The following is a 22,437-nucleotide window of genomic DNA, read 5'->3' as shown; positions in this document are numbered from 1 at the left end:
CACATAAAGCACTTACTATAAATTAGGTCATCTTCTAACTTAAGTGCTTTCGTACACAGGTCATTCACACAGCAACACTCTCAGGAGGGCACAATTATTCCTACAAGTAAGGCCCAGAGATGTTAAATAAGTTGTTCATATTTATACCATGATCAGTGGCGAAGCTGAGACCAAAATCCACGCAGCCTGGCTCTAGAGGCCCTAGGAAACAAGCCTTTGTGAGAATTACATTTTTTAAAATAGAAAGCACCTACTAATTCATGGACATGGAAACACGAAGCTTCTTTCATTTTGTTTTTGTTTTGAAATTTAAAATTTTGTATGGAGTAGTGACATCAACGTCTTCCTTTCTCAACATCTCAGTTAGGGTGTACTGTGGATGGCCCATTTCCACTTTCTTTGCACTTGATTATTTGAGTATATACTAGTTTATCTGCAGTTCACATTGTTGTAACAAATCTAGGGGCAATGATCACATTGTATAACATCCAGAAGGGTTAGCATTCAGGGTAATCTACCTCCACCCAAAATAAGTAGGGCAGAAATTGGCCCAGTCCTGACACACAAAGGAAAGACCATGTGAGAAAACTTTCACCTACATTATAAGCCAAGGAAGAAACCAACCCTGAAAAGAAACCAACACTCAGAAGAAATCAACTCTTCAACACCTTGATCTTGGACTTCTAGCCTTCAGAATTAATGATCAGTCTGATGGTCCATGAGGTAGGGGTTGAAAAGTGATGGCCCAAGAATCTGGAGAAATGTTTTTTTTACTTACCCAGTTATTTCTCAAAATAAAAGAACTGTTCTAACAGTTAATAAATTATAAATAATTATAAATATAATTAGAATTTATATATTTAAGATATTATGTTACTTATATTGTATAATTATAATCATTATACTTACTTTCCAATAAATCAACCTAATGATTGATATAATTATATTAATGTGATTTATATATACATTATAAATATTAATAAATTGTAAGAGCTCATAAAATTTCAATTTTATTTTATTTTTTGGCTTTTGTCCATTATAGGGATCTGAACCCTCAACCTTGGTGTTATAACATGGTACTCTAACCAACTGAGCTACCTGACCAGCCTAAATTTCAAATTTTTTGAAAACTCTTTTAACAAATGATGTGGGTTGAATTATGTCCCCCACAAAAGATATATTAAAATCCTAACTCTCGGCACCTGTGAATCCAGGCTTATTTGGAAATAGGTTCTTTGAAGATGCAAATTAAGATGTGTACATACAGGAGTGAGGTATGTCCTTAATCCAATATGATTGATGTCCTTTTAAGAAGAGAAGAGACACAGACACAAGGAAAAGATGGCTGTATTAGTCCATTTCTGTTGCTTATAACAAAATACATAGAACCGGGTATTTTATAAAGAAAACAAAATTTATTGCTTACAGTTTCTGAGGCTGGGAAGTCCAAAGTCCATCTGATGGTGGTGACAGTGACTCAGGGGTCTCACAATGCAAGATGGTGGAAGCAAAGAGAACAGAGAGAGAGATTCTCTCTCTTCTTTTAAAGCCTTCAGAACCGTGCCCCTGACCACCATTTTTAATCCATTCAGTACAGCACGGTCCTGCAATCCAATCACTTCTCCAAGGCTTCACTTTTCAATTATCATAATAGGATTTCTCACTCTCTTAGCAGTCACAGTGGGGACCAAGTTCCTAATAAATAAAACTTGGGGGACACAATTCAAGCTTCAGGGAGTTTGGGGGGGACATAATTCAATCTATTACAGCAGCCGTGTGATGATGAGAAAGGCAGAGACTGCAGTGATGCTGCTGTAAGCTGAGGACAGCAAGGATTGACGACCACCACTAGAAGTTAGGAGAGGCAAGAAAAGATTGCACTGGTCTCAGAGGGAGTACAGCCCTCCTAACATCTTGATTTTGGACTTCTAGCCTCCAGAAGTGTAGAAGAATACATTTCTACAGCTGTAAGCCACCCAGTTTGTGGTACTTTATTACAGCAGCCCTAGGAAATGAATACAACAAGGAACCTATATTTTCTTCTAGCAGCAATTGGCTGGAGCCTAGTAAGGGTACCCAGAGGAGATGAGTCTCCAGCCAGATAGCATTGCTTATTCATTCTGAGATGCAGATACTGTAGTAATGGTCTAGGGGAGAAAAAGTGAGGTCTGAACTAATGCAGCACCCAGAGGAGGTGAAAAGATAATGAATAAATGGAGACTTAATACTAGGCTGGCTTGTGAGACCTTGGATAGGAGCTCTGTAGGAATGTGAGACAATGACAATGACATGTTCTTGGGAATGATCCTCTGATAGCTCTTTGGAATTGTTGAGAATGCAGGCTTATTCCTCTTTTTTCTTAGAAATTGTTATTTCTCACTTCATGAAAGGGGATAAGCTAATTTTATATATATATATATATATATAAAGAAATTATATATACAATATAATTAATTTATATATTATATTTATATATATATTATATATAATTATATATAATGTAATTAATTATATATATAATTTTATGTATTTATAAATATATAAAGGAATATATATGAAAAGGGATAAACTAATTTTATATATATAAAGAAATTATATATTTAATACAATTAATTTTTTGTGTATATAATTTTACACACACACACACACACACACACACACACACACACACACACACACACACACACACACACACAAAGAAATTAGCCTGGTCCTTAGTAAGTGGGTTATTCCTGGTTTGATTCTTCTGTTCATATCACTTAACCCTTCTCAGCTTTAATCACAGACCTGCTTGTGTGGGCTCCCTAGTGCTAACCTACTTGGCATCTGGTTCTCATACTTCAAGGGCCTTACAGTTATTCACTTTCAAAAGCCTATGGAATAGCGATGGTGCCATTTATATTTTATGAAACACAATTCTAAATGTTTTTGCTTCAGAACTTACATGAATCTTAAATATGGAAGCCAAACAAGTATAATTTTATTGTTTCATTGCCTGTCAATTATTTAGAAAGCTATTCTTTATCCTGGACACTTCTCTTCAAGCATAGAAGTTACCTGGGTCAATGATCTGTTTTACAAAAAGTGATGCTTTTATCCACTTACTGGGTAAAGAGTAAACATTTATTCTAAAAGTAAAAAAATATATTTATTCCACTATTGTGTAGCTTAATAACTATTGAAAGTTATATTGAAAGGAGACATTACAGTTCAGTACTTGGAGTTCTGATATGTGGTTGCTCCTCATTTGCCCTGACAGGTGCACTGTCTAACTTTCTTCAACCTGCTCAGTAAATTCAAAGGTTGAGATTTATGGATTGTGTCAAACAGGCTCCTTATCCCAGGATTCCTGTGTGGCATATACTTACATTTATAAAGCAAATATAGAGTCTAGTTTCCTGTAGTTTCAGGTTTAGCCTAACTACTTAAAAGTACGTATAAAATGTTGACCTTGCAAAAGACAGTAAATTTTCCCCAGGCTATAGTCTCTGTTGTAAGATAAAGAATTGTAACACAGCAAGGTTGCTGGCTAAAGGCCAGACAAGTTACTGATTTATATGTAAAGATACTGGGAACCTGCTGTAAGGAGAGAGAATGTTTGCTAAGATCAAGCTTTTGTTGTTGGATCAACTTAACCTCTTGCAAATTGCATTATGGAATGTCACTTTGCTTGTTTTACTGAATGTTACCAGCCTCTGTTGTTAGACTATAACCCCACCTATGTTCTCTTCCTGTAACTTCCTGGTCTGGAGAATAAATGTGGGAGAGAACCCCAATTCATGGTTAATTTCCCAAATGGAAGGAATGCCTCTCTCTTGAGGTTTCCGGGAGATTAACCCCTTTGGGGCTTCTCACTGCTCAGAAGAGATGGGCTTTGAATAATCCCTTGCAGCTCCATCACCCAGGGGAAGAGGGGTGACAAATCCATGGGAGGCAAAGCAACATTCCCACAGGAATTGGGAGACACTGGCAGGAGATTGGAGGGGAAAGAAAGATCAGGATATTTATTCCTACAGCTGCCTTATTGCCAAGCCAGATCTCATGGTTCCTTCCAGACGGCCCACTTGGGTTTTGCTAATGTCAAATAACTGTCCCACCATTTGCCCATATAGCCCTGGGTAACAACTTTTCATGCTGCTAGGCTTGGGGTGCTTTACCTTACTGATTTCTCTTAGCTCTTTTACACTGTAATGTTTATAGTCACAGCATTCAACTGTTAACCACTAATTCTGTGTTGTCACTGAATCACTGATAATATGTTCATATATACTTTCCACCAGAACCTGAGTAATAAAATAATGGGTACGAAGAGCAGCCGTAAGTGGGTGGGGTGGGAATCTCAAAGTGGGATTTTGGAATTCAATTAGGCAAATATGTGATGAACATTAACATGTGGATAATTTACTTGCCAGGAAAAATGAGACAATGTTAATATGGGTTATGTGGTAGTGTCCTAACTAAATTGTTACTGTTGCTGGCATGGGATGGAAGGCAGCACAGGGAGAGATCACGTTGCTGTAGCCCTTATTTGCTTACTTGTGATGGTCATGATAACGTTACCACAGTTGTAATGTGGCCAGCTGCCCCGAGAATGAGTCCACAGAGAAAAGGACAATTGAGACTTTTTAAAAAAATCATTACACAGTGTAAACATGGTTTTTGTGGCCCTTTACCAATTTCTCCCTAACCCAGATTTCCCAAATCAAACAGGAGGAAACTCAGAAATCTTCCATGGTAACTTCAAAATCATCCCTTAACTCACATAGCTGAAAGAAGTTACGTTTGAACTTCAGGCTCAGGGGAAATGATTGCAGACCAGCCTGCAGTAGCAATTCATGCCCACCATTGCCAGGTCTCTGAGGCAAGGTATTGAGGGGCTTGGTAGGACAAGATTGTGAACCTAAATCACTGGATGAGAAAAGTGGGCAGACATGAGTCAAAATGGTAACTCTGAACTTCCAAATGTCTTAAATCTTCCTTGCTAGAGAAAGACACCTAACACTTGCCCCCAGTGCTTCCACCCTCTATCATCCCTGTCTGAAGAACAGGAGCTCTCCTTCAAAATTTTTCCATGATCACCTATGGACAGTAGTTTCATGAAAGGATAACAACTGTTTCAAGGCTAAATCTGTTCTCCCCCCACCCCCACTACATTACCCCCATGGATACCAGAATTGCCGTGATCTATAGGGTCTCATTAGGCAGGAAACAGGTTACACACTGAAATAGTTGCAGGATCTTGCTTGTTAACAGGAGTCTTGGTAATATTTATGAGAGTAGATTGTAAGGATATGATACTAGGTAAAATGAAATCTAAGATTTAAACAGCTGAATTTATTGACATGGGTGTACTCTCCTGGGATTTGGGATTTAAAATTTTTCTGAGCACCTGGCAATGTCTAACAGTTTGCGTGTATGGTTCATTGAACACATGTCTCAAAAGGGTTTCAAGCTCCCTTTCTCTTTTATTTAAATGTTGTGACAGATTCCTTGCATCTCAAGGGAGTCATCTACTACTGATAGAGATTTTGATGTGTGTACTAAATGTTAAAGTGAAATACAAGGTACATTATTAATTCTCTCTATATGGCATCTTACGATAAGTTGAACTTTTTGAATAATAATTCATACTTATGTATGTTATTAAGAATATGTTGTTATTCCCTTGAGAACAGGGCAAAGAGTATTTCTTACTCATTTTTAAAATCCCCACCATCTGATATCATCCATAAATAAAGGCATTGAATAAATATTGGTTTGTTGATTGATTGATTATTTTGAATCTATTCCCCAAATTCCTTAATTGTATATATGGCTAAATCACTCTAATTTTTTTTCTATCACAAGTGACATAAATTTAATGAATATAATCTTTATACTTAATAAGCTGATAGCTAGTAAGACACAATATATATACATAAAAATCAGCATTATCAGCATTATGAGATAGCATTTACAAAAGCCAAATGAGCAAGACAGATAAAAAGTTTATAGGAGTTCAACAAGGGAGACATCACTAAAAGATGTCATAACTTTCATGGAATTGGTTTGGGCTTTGAAGGAAAGGTAGATGTAGATAAGGAGAAAGATTATTTAAGGCAGTATGTTTTTGGGGACCTGAAAATATATATAATATTGTTTCAGTGTTTGCTGAAAGACCAGTTCAGCAGTATGGAAACTGCTTGCAGGAGAGTGGTAGACGTAGTTTAGCAAATAATTTGTGACTCGATCATGGGAGAGTGTTGAACGTCCAGTTTAACAATTCATACTTCATTCTGCAGGTAACGATAAAGCATGAGGTTGTAGAGCTGAAGACTGGCATTTCAAAGAGGTATTTTAGGATGATGGTTGTGGCAGTAGTGCTGGGATGAACTGAAGGATGATGATCTTGGAGACAGAGATGAGGAAATGGCAGAAATGTGGGCAATAGATAAGGAAAGCTGGACTAGGCTGTTGGAGGTGGAATCTCTCTCTCTGGGAAAGGAGAGCTGTTAGATGGTGACTGACAGGATCTAGCTCAGTCCTCAGAATAGCACCCTTTTGCACACCTCTGTACTTCCAAGGTTATAAAGAGTGAGATAAATTATAGTTAGGTTGACAAATTTAACATTTATGAAATGTTAGAATGGTAAGGGCTCCCTGTGACCATAAAGATTTCTCTAATTTTGTGGGTGGAGACATATATGATATGTATTTATTGTAGGCAAGGAGGATTTTCTGTTGTCATCCAGGTGGCTGGTAGCCAATGAAGAGGAGTTGCTCAGAATGAAGTAATTAATTAAAGGAAGGATGATTGAGAGGTTGGAAAGATACAGGGAGGCTTTTAATAGATGTGGATCTTGCATGGTTAAGTAGGAAAGCGTGGGAAGTTGCGGAGCGGTAAGAGTGAGAGATCACAGCGTAACTGCATCGGAGGTAGGAGGAAGCAGGGGTGGGTATCGACCGGTTTCTCTCACAGCTTTATGCTCTGAGCTAATTACATGTCAACTTTTGCCAGTAACTTTAGTGTAATAAGTTTTAATTGGTAGGCAAACCCCTCAGTCCATTTTTAAAGTGTTGGTTTTGGCTATGCTAAATGTCAATATATATAAACACTTATCATCTGAAAATAGCTAACTTAATGTGTGCAGTACAAGTAAAGCATTTTTTTTTTTATTTTAGCAACAACAACAACAAAAATACCTTGGAAGTTACAGAGATCAAACAGCAAGCTTGCTTTTTAAAAAATGTAAATGCTTTAGATTTTGGCTTTTTTTTTTTTTCACACTTATCTATGACACACCACCAAATGCGTTAGAACAAAATGTCATTTATTTAAAAATCTTCCATTACTTGAAAAAAATATTGAATTTCATAATTCGATAAACCAAACTCATGCTGCACATTACTCAGAACTAAATAAAATTCAATATAATATGTCAGGTTTCAAGATTAAATTAAAGATATGTGGAATCCAGTTTATTCTTTGTGTGAAAATATACCATACAAATAAAGAGCCAAAATGAAAAGAGTCAACCTAAGATAAGAGATTTTAATACACAGGCTAGCAACAGAGAATTTATATCATATTTTTCTTTGTAGTTTTCATTATAGACATGAATAATGTCTTGTAGTAATTCATGTTTTCAAATAACGTGCTTTTTTCTCTTCAGTTTCTTTTTTAAAATTTTTCTTTACTTTTTTAAATTGACAAACAAATATATTTATGGCATACAACATGATGTTTTGAAATATATATTGCGGATGGCTAAATCAAGCTAGTTAACATATCCATTACCTCACATAGTTATATGTACATTTTTTCTCTAATTTCTTTATAATTTAAATAAAAAAACAATACATATTGTCATAAAGTTTTAGTTAATACAGAATGTAGAAAATAGAACAGACTTTAGGGTTCTGATTCCTTCTCTAACCATACATATTATATATTTGTATTTTTATTACGTATTATCTTAACATTATAATATATGTTATTATATAATATGTAATAATTGTATAATTTTCCATATAGTATTATATGTTTATATTCTTGAGAAATTTAACTGCAATGCTCAGAACTTCAGTGGTCTCATCTCCAAATTGGGTACTGGTATGAACCTAATAAGGATTATTGTGGAGATACAAAAGGGCGTGCATTAAAACATCCAGTGCAATATATTAACTAATACCAGGGCATAATTAGTGTATTTTGAAAATTCTTATACAGTATTTATTTCATGTTTGTTGGATCATATACAGTGTCACAAATAATTCTGACCCCTAGTCAAAATATTAGCAAATTAAGTGCCCTTTCTACTGTAAAGTCATATCTTTAACGACAGCTACAATGTAAACATGAGTTGGCTGGCATGTATTTATCTCAGAGGTATTGATACATGGGTGAGAATTATCAAGAGTAGTGGAGATTGTATCCTACTCCTTTCATTTTTGCATCTGTAAAATATGATCCAGGAAGAAAGTGACTTCCCAGTTTCACACAGCTATATGTACATTAGTTTGCAGTTTCTTTTTAATATTCAATAAGCCATATAGATTTTCAAACATGTGTGTGTGTGTGATATGTAATGAAAAGAGTTTAAAGTACAGTACTTATAGAAAATTAGGCTTGAGCATTCACTCTTAACTTCTTGGAGAAGAGACTACTTTGTCAACTCGCACACACACAGACACACAGACACATTGTAATTCTATTAATAGGGTCTAATTTAGTTATAAAAATAGAATTCTTACAATTTCAGTTCAATATGGTAATTATATGTTCAGTGTGCAGTGTATAGTGTAACGGGACCAGTTGTTTACAAGGTATATAAAAATACATTTTATTTTTCTTCTCTATGCATTTTATTGTAGTATCTGATAAGTTGACTACAAAAATAGAAGTAATGCTCGTCAGACTATAATAATTATCATACAGTTTAGCAACAATGAATTCTATAGATGGGAAAAAATAACAGCAAGTGATGAAATCTCCTTTTGGGTTGGTGTATTGTTATTATCATTATTTTAATTTTATTTTTAAATTTATCAATATACAATGTAGTTGACTTTCGTGTCCATTTACCAATTCCTCCTTTTCCCCCACCCTCTTCCCACCTGGGTCGGTGCATTATTTAGCTCAGGCTGTCATAACAAGATGACACAGACTACATGGCTTAAACAAGGCGAGTTTATTTTCTCACCGTTATGGAGGCTGAAGAATCCATGATAATGTTTCTGGCAGTGTTGGATTTTTGGTGAGAGCTCTCTTCCTGGCTCATAGATGGCCATTTGTCCTCATACGGCCTTTCCTCTGAAGGAGTGAGGAAAGAGAAAGAGACACAGAGAGAGAGACAGAGACAGAGAAAGACAGACAGAGAGAGATCTTTTAAGGCCACCATTTTTATTGGAATAGGGCCCCCACCTTTATGAATTTATTTAACCTTTATTACTTCCTGAAGACCCTATCTCTAAATACAGTCACATTGGGGATTTAGCACTTCAACATATGAATTTGGGGGTGGCCGGGGGAGACGCAATTCAGTTCATAGTAACCAGGAAAGGTTTCATGAAGGTTAGCACTTGGGATGGGATGCACATCTGTATAAGAACTCAGAACACTGATGTGGAACTCATCCTCTAAACTAAGTGGAAGCAAGACCATGAATGTATAGAGGTCGAACGTTCAGGCATGCTTGCAGAATAGTGAATATTATGATCTTGCTGTAATACAGAATATAAATTGGGGAGCAGTCAGAGAATAAACAGGAAGTAATATTTAGTTTATATGTTGGAGGACACTGAAGGGTAGCCTAAAGAATATTATATAATTTAAACATCAGAATGAAGTCATCAATGTTTTCGAGCAGGGAATTTTAGTATTAAATATTTACATTGGAAAGATTCATAAGATGAAGTGTTTGGAACAGTTTGGGAGAAAGATTAGAATTATTGCTATAGACTTTACTGGGATTAAATGAAATCACGGCTAGGGTAATAGTTTTATCTTTTTTTCACTGCCAAATCCCTGACTTCATGGCCTAAGCCATTTCTTGCTTTCTAAGCAATTTAACTTTCACCTACACTTCTCTATAAAAATTGCTTTTTTAACTTTCATGGCTGGACTCTCAATCCTTAATTCCAAAGGTCCTTTCACAGTGTTCCTTATCTTTAGCTTTTCTTCCATCTCAATGAATTATTTTTCTTAAACTCACTTCAGTAATTTTTTTCTCCTTCCTTTCTCCCTATTCCTTGGTCACTTTCACTCGCTCCTCTTTCTCACATGTACAAAATATGTTTCTCTAGAGTTTTTCTTTGTTCTCCCACCTGTTGTTAAGATCACAGATCTGTTCTTTCCTCTGAGAGCGCTGTTTGTACCTTCACTTATATTCCACTGCTATCTCTAGCCCAGTGCCCTCCAGAATTCCAGATCTCTCTTCTGTCAGCCTCGTGGATCTCCCCAATCAGTCCACCTTCACTTAAGGTCCGTTTGCTCACTGCTCAGTAGCCCATAATCAAGAGGCAAGTGCTGGTGTAAGGAAAGGCAGCCTTTAATCGGGAAGTCAGCAGCCTGGGGAAATTGTGGACTCATGTCTGAAACAAAGACCATCTCCACTTTTCCCAGACTTGCCAAAGGGTTTTATAGGGACTGGTGGTAGGAGGCTGATTCTTGGTGACCTAAGCAGGGAACGTGCGGGAAAATTGCAGATAAACGTGAAGGAACTTCTCAGGTGGGAGCTGATTCATGGTGACCATCCGCATGCAGTCAAATCACGGATTTAGTTCCTGCTGACCTCAAAAAGATCTAGTTAGTGAGCTAGTAAAGAATGGCCACCTGGGTTAAACATTTCTTCTATAATTATTCTAAGTACAGTGTGAGCAAAAGTGATAATGTTCTAGCAATCATGTGAACAAGAATCATTGTATTCTAATGTCCAGCTGCAAGCTGCGAGGTTTGGGTTACAAGAGTAAGGAGAAAAAAACTTTTTAATTTAGAAGTTTAACAAAATGGAATCACCTCTTCACCCGACACACCTACAGTCATCTGATCTTTGACAAAGGCACCAAGCCTATACACTGGGGAAGAGACTGCCTCTTTAGCAAATGGTGCTGGGAGAACTGGATATCCATATGCAGGAGAATGAAACTAGACCCATACCTCTCACCATATACTAAAGTCAACTCAAAATGGATTAAGGATTTAAGTATACACCCTGAAACAATAAAACTTCTTAAAGAAAACATAGGAGAAACACTTCAGGAAATAGGACTGGACACAGACTTCATGGATACGACCCCAAAAGCACAGGCAACCAAAAGAAAAATAAACAAATGGGATTATATCAAACTAAAGAGCTTCTGCACAGCAAAAGAAACAATTAACAGAGTTAAAAGACAACCAACAGAGTGGGAGAAATTATTTGCAAAATATAAATCTGACAAAGGATTAATATCCAGAATATACAAGGAACTCAAACAACTTTACAAGAAAAAAACAAGCAACCCAACTTAAAAATGGGCAAAAGAGCTAAGTAAGCATTTCTCTAAGGAAGATATCCAAATGGCCAACAGACATATGAAAAAATGCTCAACATCACTCAGCATCCGGGAAATGCAAATCAAAACTACACTGAGATACCATCTCACCCCAGTTAGGATGGCTAAAATCCAAAAGACTTGGAACGATAAATGCTGGCGAGGTTGCGGAGAAAAAGGAACTCTCATACATTGTTGGTGGGACTGCAAAATGGTGCAGCCTCTATGGAAAATGGTATGGAGGTTCCTCAAACAATTGCAGATAGATCTGCCATATGACCCAGCTATCCCACTGTTGGGAATATACCCAGAGGAATGGAAATCATCAAGTCGAAGGTATACCTGTTCCCCAATGTTCATCGCAGCACTCTTTACAATAGCCAAGAGTTGGAACCAGCCCAGATGTCCATCATCAGATGAGTGGATACGGAAAATGTGGTACATCTACACAATGGAATACTACTCAGCTATAAAAATGAATGAAATACTGCCATTTGCAACAACATGGATGGACCTTGAGAGAATTATATTAAGTGAAACAAGTCAGGCACAGAAAGAGAAATACCACATGTTCTCACTTATTGGTGGGAGATAAAAATAAATAAATAAATTCACACACACACACACACACACACACACACACACACACACACACAAAACGGGGGGGAGAAGACACAATTACAATTCCTTGAAGTTGACACAACAAGCAAACAGAAAGGACATTGTTGGGTGGGAGTGGGGAGAGGGAGGAGGGAGGGAGGTTTTGGTAATGGGCCACAATAATCAACCACATTGTATATTGACAAAATAAAATTTAAAAAAATAATAAATAATAAAAAAATAAATATAAAAAAACTGTTTACGATTTCCCATAGGTTTGCTGACAATCTATCTTTTACTTGCACCATCTTGTTTTGCATTTTTTGGTCACTATTGCTGTTATTGTTATTATACTCTTATTACTATTCTTTTCTCCTTTCTTATACTTCCTTTTGTGCTTCATTCTGCTCCGGTCAAATGAAGCACTCAGTCCCTGGCTTCCTCAAGGCTGGCAGGTTTACCTCTGTTTTCCTGAATTAGAAGGCACCCGGCCTATGCTGTGTACCATCATTTTACTGAGTCGTTATGTTTTTGTTTTTGGTTTTTTTCCTTATTCAAGCTACATGATCAGAGCTAATTTGTCCCCCTGTAAAAAAAAAAAAAAAATGCCAAAGGAATGAAAACAGCAATAACAACAACAAGAAAAAAAGCAATTATAAAAATAGCTCACAGGCACTGATTGCTTAATATGTGACTATAAGGTAAATAGACCTATTTTGCCCTCCACATGCATACCGGAATTCCCCCTCACCCTGGGATACTACCCCTGGCTGAGGTAGTTACCCAAAGAAAGGCACGTCTCCTTTAAGACAAACAGAAGACAGTTGGAAGCAGGATCCCTGAGTAAATTAATTAGCATGTAAATGTAGTTAGCGGCACTAATGTTAAACTACTCTGGAGCCAGAAGGGTAACAAGTAATTTAACTTATCTACTCAGCCAGATCTCCTGCTCACTCTGAGTTGGGTGAGGGGCACATAAGCATGCGGATGATTTACACCTCTACCTTGATCTGTTCACTACATAACTGTGTGTGTACCCCATGGCAGTGCGGATTTCTAGCTGACCAGCCACCATCAGCCCCTCCTGTAAGTCTAACAAACCGATGTCTCTACCTACTGCAATACTGGGTGAGTTTCATTGAAACAGAATTGGGGATCCTGCAATACAGTAACAGATTGCTCTCTTAAATACCATGTATGTATTAACTCATTTAACCCTCACAACGTAAGTGAAATAGCTATCACTATCCCTATTCCTGGAATTTTAAGAGTTCCTACACAATTTGTGAAATCTTTATCCTGGTACATTTTGGCACACTGTCTATCTTACAGTGTTCAGAATGTCAGCCTTTCCCTCCTGACACTTGCATAGAGGTCCGTTGGTCGAAGTGGTGGAGGAAAATTATTGATGATGGGATGGCAAGTTATTACCGCTCAGTGACTATTTTGGCTTTGAGGAAGAGGGCACATGGATCCAAATTTTGTCATGCCAAAAGCTCATATAATTTTGGTGTTGTTTTAAAGAAAAAGACATTTTTTTTTTTTTTTTTTTGGTAATAAAAAATATGCCTGGGAAAGGGCATGTGTAACTAAGGGGTCCTGAAACTTAAACTCTATGGTCTTCACTGTGAAGCTGGATTTCTGAAAACACAGCTTACCCTGTGTGAAAGCAATCTTGGGTGATTGCCCACCTTACTGAAGTTAGTATCCAACAGCTGAGAGCTGCAGACCACCATTATTTCTGCCAGGGTCTCCTTAGGCCCAAAGCCTGACTCTCTTGTTTGGGGGTTGGGAACTTCAAGCAAGGATACCTAGGAAGTGAGATTACTGAGTGCTGTTTCAGGCAGTTTACTGGGTTACCACCTTTGTGTCTTAAGGTCTTTCCTATACTTTATATTCCTGTAACTCAAAGAAACCTGGTTGCAGTGATTCTATAGATGCCAGTCAACTTACATATGCAGGCATTTTTAATTTAATGGGTTTTATCCTTCTATTTTGCATAAAAAAGGAAAAAATAGTGTGATTCTAATGAGATGTAAATTCAGAAATGCTAACATATTATGTCTTACTGGAACTTTCCTTGTTATTGATGTATGGATTTCCAGCTGATCTGCCTTTTGCTTTGATGGTTTGATATCATTTAATTTTGATGTTTTTGGTTTTCTATTTGGAGCAGGTTTGGCAGTCAAAATATAATTAAGTAGATGCTTTTCATATGCAAATATCTATGTGATTACTACATCAGGCTATTATATTTATTCTGGAAAAAAGTATAATTTGAATCATTGGCTATAATAGCAATATTTCGAAACCTCTTTCTCTCTGAGTAAATGAAGTTTTTAGTATAATGATACCCATTGATAAAGATCCTTCTGTCTGGATCATTTCAGTTTATACTCCCTTGCCGAAGCTCTGTGTTGTAATTAATCAAAATGCAAGAGGCATTCACTGTGTGATTTTGGATCTGAACACATATGCTGGTCAACACAAAAGAAAATATTATCCTGCAGTATTTTGTGTACTATAGTGATAAACAGGGTTTGAATTAGATAAAAGGTTAAAGAAGAAAGAGTTAAAGAGAAACAGAAAATTTTAGGGACTTGGCTTATCTTGAAATATGATTCTGCTTTTTTCTTTGGTTATTTTTGTTTTTGTTTTGTTTCACTAGCATAATGAAATCTTCATGTGTTATTGTCATTTCAAATTACAATGAAATATGTTCTTTTTTCCTGTTTAATTTATTTGTCTTCTTTCATCCTCCTGTCTCCTCTGTCCCATCATGAACAATTATTTTAAAGTGTTTGATCTGTATCCATATATTTGCATGTGTCCTTGAAAAATGTGGTAGCCTTCTATGTGTTTGTTTTTATTTTTTTTATTTTAACTTCTCAATATACATTGTAGTTGATTTTCATGACCCTTTGTTTTATTTATTGGTAAAATTTGCAAAGCTGGAGAAATGTTGAAAGAGTTATAATTGTTAGCATGTTTCCTCTTCTTTCTCTGTCATCCTCTTAGTCTTTCTCCCCACCCTTTCTCTCTTTCTCTATACACATTTTTTTTCTTTTTTCTTTTTTTTTTTTTTTTTTGGCTAATATAAGTTGCAGTCATCTTAGCTCTTCACCCTAAATATTTTAGCTTGAATCTTCTAATAATATTCATCTCTCTTTCTATATGTATTCACCTATATAAACACAATAGTATTCTCTGACTTAAGATAATATGAATTCAGTATCAGCTAATATGCAATCCATATTCAAATATCTCCAGTCACCCCCAAGAGATATCTCATTGTTTGTTTATTTTTTAAATCCATTATCCAAGCTGTGTTCAAATTCTGCATTCGGTTATGTTTCTTTAAAGCAGAAGAATCTTCTCACCTGTTGATGTGGTTTTTTTTCAGGGTGTTGAACATTTTTTGAAGTGGTCACACCAATTGTACTATAGAATATCTCGTATTCAGAATTTGTACTTATTTCTTCACCATTTAAGTTTTTTGGTAATAATGCTACATAGATGATATTTTTTAACTTTACAGCATCACATTAGCCAGTGTAGAATGACAGGTTGCCCTCTGTTGGTGATGCTAAGTTGATAGCTTGCACATATGGAGACTGCTGGTATTCTTCCATGTAAAAGTGCATTTTCCTCTTACAATTCATAGGTTATCTGTGGGTGTTATTTTGAGATATTCTGAATATCTTCTCTCTCAAGGCCTTCACTCAAATTTTTATTTTTAGTAACCTTTGATGCTCTTTACCTTGGGAGCGGTAAAACAATGATTTTCTAATAACTGTTCTTGCATTCAACTGTAAAGAAGAGTTTACATTTTCTCTGCTTCCTCCTCTTTTGATCCACTGATTTTTTTTTTCTAATCCAATGTATCAAAATCCCTTGCTATTATTTTTCTTCTTGATGTTCAAATTGACCTAAATTTGACATGTGGAATCCTTTCAGGCTGGCTCTTATGTACTTTTGATATGATCCTATTATCTCTTTGAGCACTTTCTTGCTTCCTGGTTCAACAAATTGTACTTTCATGTATTTATATTGTACCTTTGCTGCCCCAGACCCATAATCAGCCACTTTTCCAAGGAGCCCTGGTTTCTTTTGGTGAGAAATGGACATAGGCACTAAGATCTGGGTGCTGGATTTGTTCATGGCTACTGGGATGTTATTGCTTCTGGGAAATTTCTGTGGATGGAACTATATTATACACATATTTTAGAAAATACGAGTTCATACCTGTGATTAAAGTTCAATACTAAGTTTTCTCTCACCACCTTTCCCTCCGTGTTTGTGTCTCCTTCTTATCTAACAAAACCCTCATTTCTAACAATAGCAATTTATTTTTCATTTGTTCGATAACACAATATACATATGTAATTTCAGAATTACAACCACAATATTACCAATAACACACCAACAAAATTCAACATTTCTTTGCAATTTGAGTTGTTCCATTCAAGTACAAGGTATATATTTCCACTTATTTACATTCTTTGAGTCTTCTGGGTGTTTTAAAGCTTTCCTCAGATAAATGTTGGTGTGCATGTATTTGTAATTATAATATATGATTGTGATAAAGACCTCATTGTGTTTGTTACTTTTTTCAATCAGGATTATATTGACATCATTTTCAGATGTGGTCATATTGCTAGGTTTATCCAGTCCACGGTTTCTAACTCTTTTATGTTTATCCATTCCGTCTTACTTATTAGCCCTTTTCTGCAGGGACAAACAAGGAAATTGCCACAAACTTTCTGATAGTGCATACAAGGCTGCTATCAACAGGCCAATAGTGTCCTGTTTATAAGTTTCTCCTTATAAACTGTGAGAATTTCTCTGGAATATATACTCAAAACAGGTTTGCTACATTATGGAATACAAATATACTTAATTTGACCATCAGGTTATTTTCTAGAATTGATATTCTTATTTACACTCCCACCAGAAGTGCTTGAGAATAGCTTTGTGCCATGTTACTGTTACAGGCAGTCAGACTTGGCTGGCCCTCTTGCACTGAACAAATGACTCAAAAGTCCAAAAGTTGGTGCAAGGATTGGAAGGTTTTTTCAGACAACCAGCATTTGGATGATGACAAACCTAAAATCATCCTGCCTTCTGATGACCGTTCTGGAGTTTACAAGGGGAAGAGGCAGAAAAGCGAGGTAAGGGTTTTGTTCTGTAGGAAAAAGGGTGCCTGGTCATGGCATCAGTAGAAGGTCTGAGTCAGATGTCAGGGTCCCATGATGGACTGGGTGCTTTGGCATCACGGAGTCTGCGGTTGGTGAACTGGTCAACTTCAATCCCTTGATGTTATTTCAGGGTTGGAGTTCTTATCTCCTAGGGAGAGCTCAAAGACAATAACCCCAGTTAAACATCACCGGAACATAAAAATACCTGACTCGGACCTCTAACTAATGTGGATGCAATTTTTCTTTAAGCAAGAAGGTCAATTAATAATCAGCTAGGGTGCTTTGCCTTCTTTTGTATTTCTTCTGTTTGCATCTGACATAGGAGGTAAGAAAAACAAGAAAACTTAGTTTAAATCCTTAATTGTAGGTGCACAACATCTAAAGTAAATATAAGAGGGTAAAATTGGAGGTAAACAGAAATAAACCTTTAAGAAGGATCACTGGTGCATGATTTCATCTCAGGGCAGTTTTAGCCATACAGTCAATTTCCTCTACTAATCTCAGGAATTGACAATGATCAGTTCCCAAGTTAATGGCTAACTCTAATTTTCTTCTTGCTCTTAGTTACCCCAAAGATGGCTGTCTTCTGGCTAAGGTTACTTTCAGTACTAACATTAATTGAAATTATCCCACTTTCTACTCTCTTTAATTTGCTAATGTGAGAGTTGTAAAGTAGTATCTCATTGTCATTTTAGCGGCTTCAATCTAGGTTCCAATCAGTTTGAATATCTCTTCATATATTTGTTAGCAGTTTGGGTTTCCTCTTCTGTTACCAGGTCTTACTCATTGCTCACATTTCTGTTGTTTCCCATATTTGTCCCATGTAAAATGATTTCTTTAGGGTTAAAGTTTTTACATGTAGAGCTCATGGAGTAAACACATTGGTAGTGATAGTAATGTCAATGAAAAGATATTTATTTTTTCTTTGGTTACAGTGACTAATTTGATTACTAGGAAAACAATAAAATTCATTTAGTTTTTACTTATTTAAACATTTTTTTGTTAATATGTGCTTGTTTTGACAAAGGTGGACACAATTGTTATTTCTGACTTCATATTTAATTATTAATTAATATTTTATTAATTCTATTTTTTGCTGCTTTTAATTCAGCAAGTCTTTGTATAATTAATAAATAATCTCACTAAGCAGCATTATCTTGAAAGAAAAACAGATTTCCTGAAGCTTGACTTACTGTGTTGCTACTCCAAAATATTTTTATTTAATTAAAAATACTGTTTCTAAAATTGTTAAAGTATTGATACTGCAGTAATACAACAAATCCTATATATAATGATAATTCTATGTTAATAAGTGTTTCACAAGGATGTAGTCTATCCGTTTGATGCATCCCTCAAAAAAAGCGTTTAGTAGAAATCTTCCATGAATCCTGTTTGCACAATGTCTTTCTCTTTTAAAAAGAAAATAGTTTTGTTTTGTTGGTGAAATAAGAGAGGACAAATGACAGAAAATCACTGGTAAGACTGTATTACTAGTGTTTTTAAAAAGCCTTAATTCCTAATCAAATATGGTGAATAAATAAAGAAATCTCATAAATGCCCATCCATAAAGTATGTTTTTTCACTACCAAGCATTCCTCAGGAAAGACAAAGGCACCTCAAACATTAGTCCTTACAAAGTCATTTATATTAAAGAATGAACTCTCAATAACTTCACTGTTATTAACAAAGTGCAGTTTGGAGAAAACAAATTAACCTACAACAATCTCAGTACTATTTTTTTTTTTTTTGGTTGTTTGTAAAGGTTATCTGAAGTAACAAAGAAATTTAACATAGATTTGGTGATTATTACTGGAAACGTGTTCTAACAATGATGAAGTTGGGCTATGATTGTGAACACATTTTTAGAAAGTGGTTAAATGGAGATTATGGGATGAATAAGGGAGATTTCAGCTTTGGGTAAAACTTCTAATGACAGCATCCATGATTCACTTTATGTTTTTTGCTCAGGGTTGCTTTGGCTGTTTGGGGTCTTTTGTTGTTCCATATGAATGTTGAGATTGTTTTTTCCATTTCTGTGAAGAATATCATTGGTATTTTGATGGGGATTGCATTGAATCTGTAGATCACTTTGGGTAGTATAGACATTTTCACAATGTTAATTCTTCCAATCCAAGAGCATGGAATGTCTTTCCAATCCATGATTCAAAAAATACCTTAACTCGACAACTTACATAAAAATAATAGTGATATCATCTGGAAGACTGGGTGAGATAGCTCAAATATTTCTCCTTAGGAATAAAAAATAGCTGATGTGAAAGGTGCATTTAAAGAGTTCAAATAGAATAGTTGCACAGCTAAAAGGTAATATTTTATATTAATATATTATTTTAATTATTTTACTTTGTAGGTATATACGATGGGTCTTCAAAACCTTTATGGAAAGTTTCACATTATCTTTTAATTCCAAATTTCCACAAACTTTTGGAATTCCCCTTGTATCACGAAAATAATGTACTAAACACTATAAGGTGGCATTATATTTCATCCACATCGCTAAAATATAATATATTCAAATTGACCAAAAAAAAATTTCTCATTGGAAGATGAATGGGCCATATAATATTCAGGTTCCTATTATATTCAGACATAGAATGTAGATGGAAATAATATGCTAATTGAAACTTGAAACTTAAACAGTTACAAATATTTATGAGTTATAAGTTTGTCGGGGAGTCTCAATTCATTGGGGTAAAATCATAAAATGACTTTATCTTTTCAAATAATGCAACTATTTTTCAGGGATGCATCTTTTACCTTTTACTTAACACCATTTTAACGTGGATTCCAAAATATTCCAGTCATTTGGGGTTGTGAAATTTTAGTCCAGCCATGTTTGAGATTTCACTCTCATAGTCTTTTCTAAGTTCCTTCTCTCTGCTCCCCTAGTGTAGACTTGAGTTTGAACTCTTTTGCTTAAGGTTGAAGGGGATGTGTGTGTGTGAAAGAGAGACAGAGACAAGACGGAAACAGAAGAAAGAGATAAAAAGAGAGAGACATACACACACACAGAAGAGAAAACACAGAGACAGGAGAGAGTAAACAAATGTTTTTCTAAGTGAAAGAAGTTTAAGAAGTTCTCTCCATTATCATATTCCATATGGAATGTTGTTTGTGGTAAAGAGAATAAAAAATAAAATATTCAAATTTGAGGACACTGCAGGGTCAAGTAAACAGAAAAATACCTGATCAGATTGAATAATTAAAACAGTCAATTTTGCAGCTCATTTCAGGAAGAAACACCTCAATATAGATTGTGCTTATGGTACATTGTGAAGATCTAAAGAAGCAGAAATTTAAAACTTAGAAATAATTGCAGACATATAAATCTAACTCTGTGATAGGCGCTCTTCTACACATTTTACTTATTTATTATTCTAATTCTTATAAAAAGTCTTCAGGATAGATATTCTTATCTCTTGTTACTTCAGATTAGGGAACTGTGGAACGATGATATTACTGACATATAACAAGTTAAGTGAGGGAACTGAGATTCAGACTCTGATACCCGGGTGCATGCTCTTAATCACTGTGCAGTTCTGTCTCATGGTATTCTGGAAAGGCAGTGACATGAGAATGTACCATGTAGCATGGCACAGGAAAACTGCTGTAGGGCGCCAGATGTGGGACGAAGCCGTGAGAAGATTTCAGAACAGGACTGTTCTCTCAGGGTCTCACTGCCTACCTCTTTCCTTGCAGCTCAGACATCCCTGCTTGGACGATTGTATAGTATGGCACTGGGGCAGCTCCAACCCAGGCATCACAATCCGAGAGTATGAGGGAGTTGATGCTCCATGGGCTTAAAACTTTCACAACTGGGAGCCAATGGATATAAATTTCCTCCTTTCTTTCTCCCCAAACATAAAGTCCTGATGCATTTTAAATAGCTTTGCAGACAATCCCAAGGAAGTGCATAATCAGTCATCCATAAAGGTGGCTAATCTAATAATGCATCCTTGGGTTGGCTCTTCTTCCCAGATTTGCTCCCTTTGTCCTTTACTCCAGTTCCCTGGGACTGAACTCCCCTAGTTAAGTTGCTCATGCATGAGCCTTTGTCGCAGGCTCTAAGGGAAACTAAGGCCACTACAGTCAGTAAAGCATCTGTTTCAGGAAGTTAGCTGTGAAAGTGGGAAGAGGGATAGGACAGTAGCCCAAGGAAAATGTATACCCCTGAGAGTTTGTTTCATAAAGAAAGAAAAGACTGAACTCTTGCTTCCTGACCATGGTTGCGTAATAGAATTATTATGGAGAGAATTTTAAAAATAATTAAGCAGTGTCCCACCTTCAGAAATTTTAATTTAATTATTCTGGAGCTGGCATCAGTGGTTTGTGAAAGTTTCTAGGTGATGGTAATATGCAGCCAGGACTGAGAAACTCTGGAATAAATCATGGTTAAATTACAAAGGGAAGGCTTCAGAAGAGGAGAAGGTATCGAGGGGGAATATTTCAGGGTCCATATCTTCTCGGAAAGGTGACGAGGATGGGATTCAGAACACACAAGGAGAGACTGACTTGAGAGAATGGAACTGTGACATGATAAGAGCCCAGCAATCTGGATTTTAACACAGAAATTAGTGTTTTGCACATGGGTTGCCTAGGGACCTTGCTAAAATGCAGAACTGATTCTTCAGATCTGGAGTGGGGCCTGAGATTCTACATGTCTATCAAACTCCCAGATCACACCAATGCTACTGGTCCACAAGCCACATTTTTATTAGCGAGGATCTGGGGTTTGTATTTTTTCAGGTAAGGGTGATTAAAGGCCAAAGGGGAAAGGAGGCTTAGGATATATTTAAAATAATGATTACGTGATGCTTAATTAACTGCGTGGAATCTAAGCTCAATAAAAAGAAAGTAAAGAGAAAAGGGAGATAATGAACAGGACATGTGCAGAGGGGTCAATGAACAGAAGGTTTTGGTACAGTTAAGACCGGATTGCAGTGATGATACTGGAGCAATCAAGCTGGAAATATAGGAAGATGTGGCTGAGAGTGGAATTTTTGCATTAATAATATGGGCTAGGAATAAATTTCAGGTGATGACAAGGGCAGGGGCTAGAATGGAGAGGGCTGAGGCAGAGTAAAGGAGATCATTGGAGATGAAGAGA

The sequence above is a fragment of the Cynocephalus volans genome, chromosome 13, assembly GCF_027409185.1.
Source record: "Cynocephalus volans isolate mCynVol1 chromosome 13, mCynVol1.pri, whole genome shotgun sequence".
Taxonomy (NCBI): domain Eukaryota; kingdom Metazoa; phylum Chordata; class Mammalia; order Dermoptera; family Cynocephalidae; genus Cynocephalus; species Cynocephalus volans.
This window is presented reverse-complemented; position numbering follows the sequence as displayed.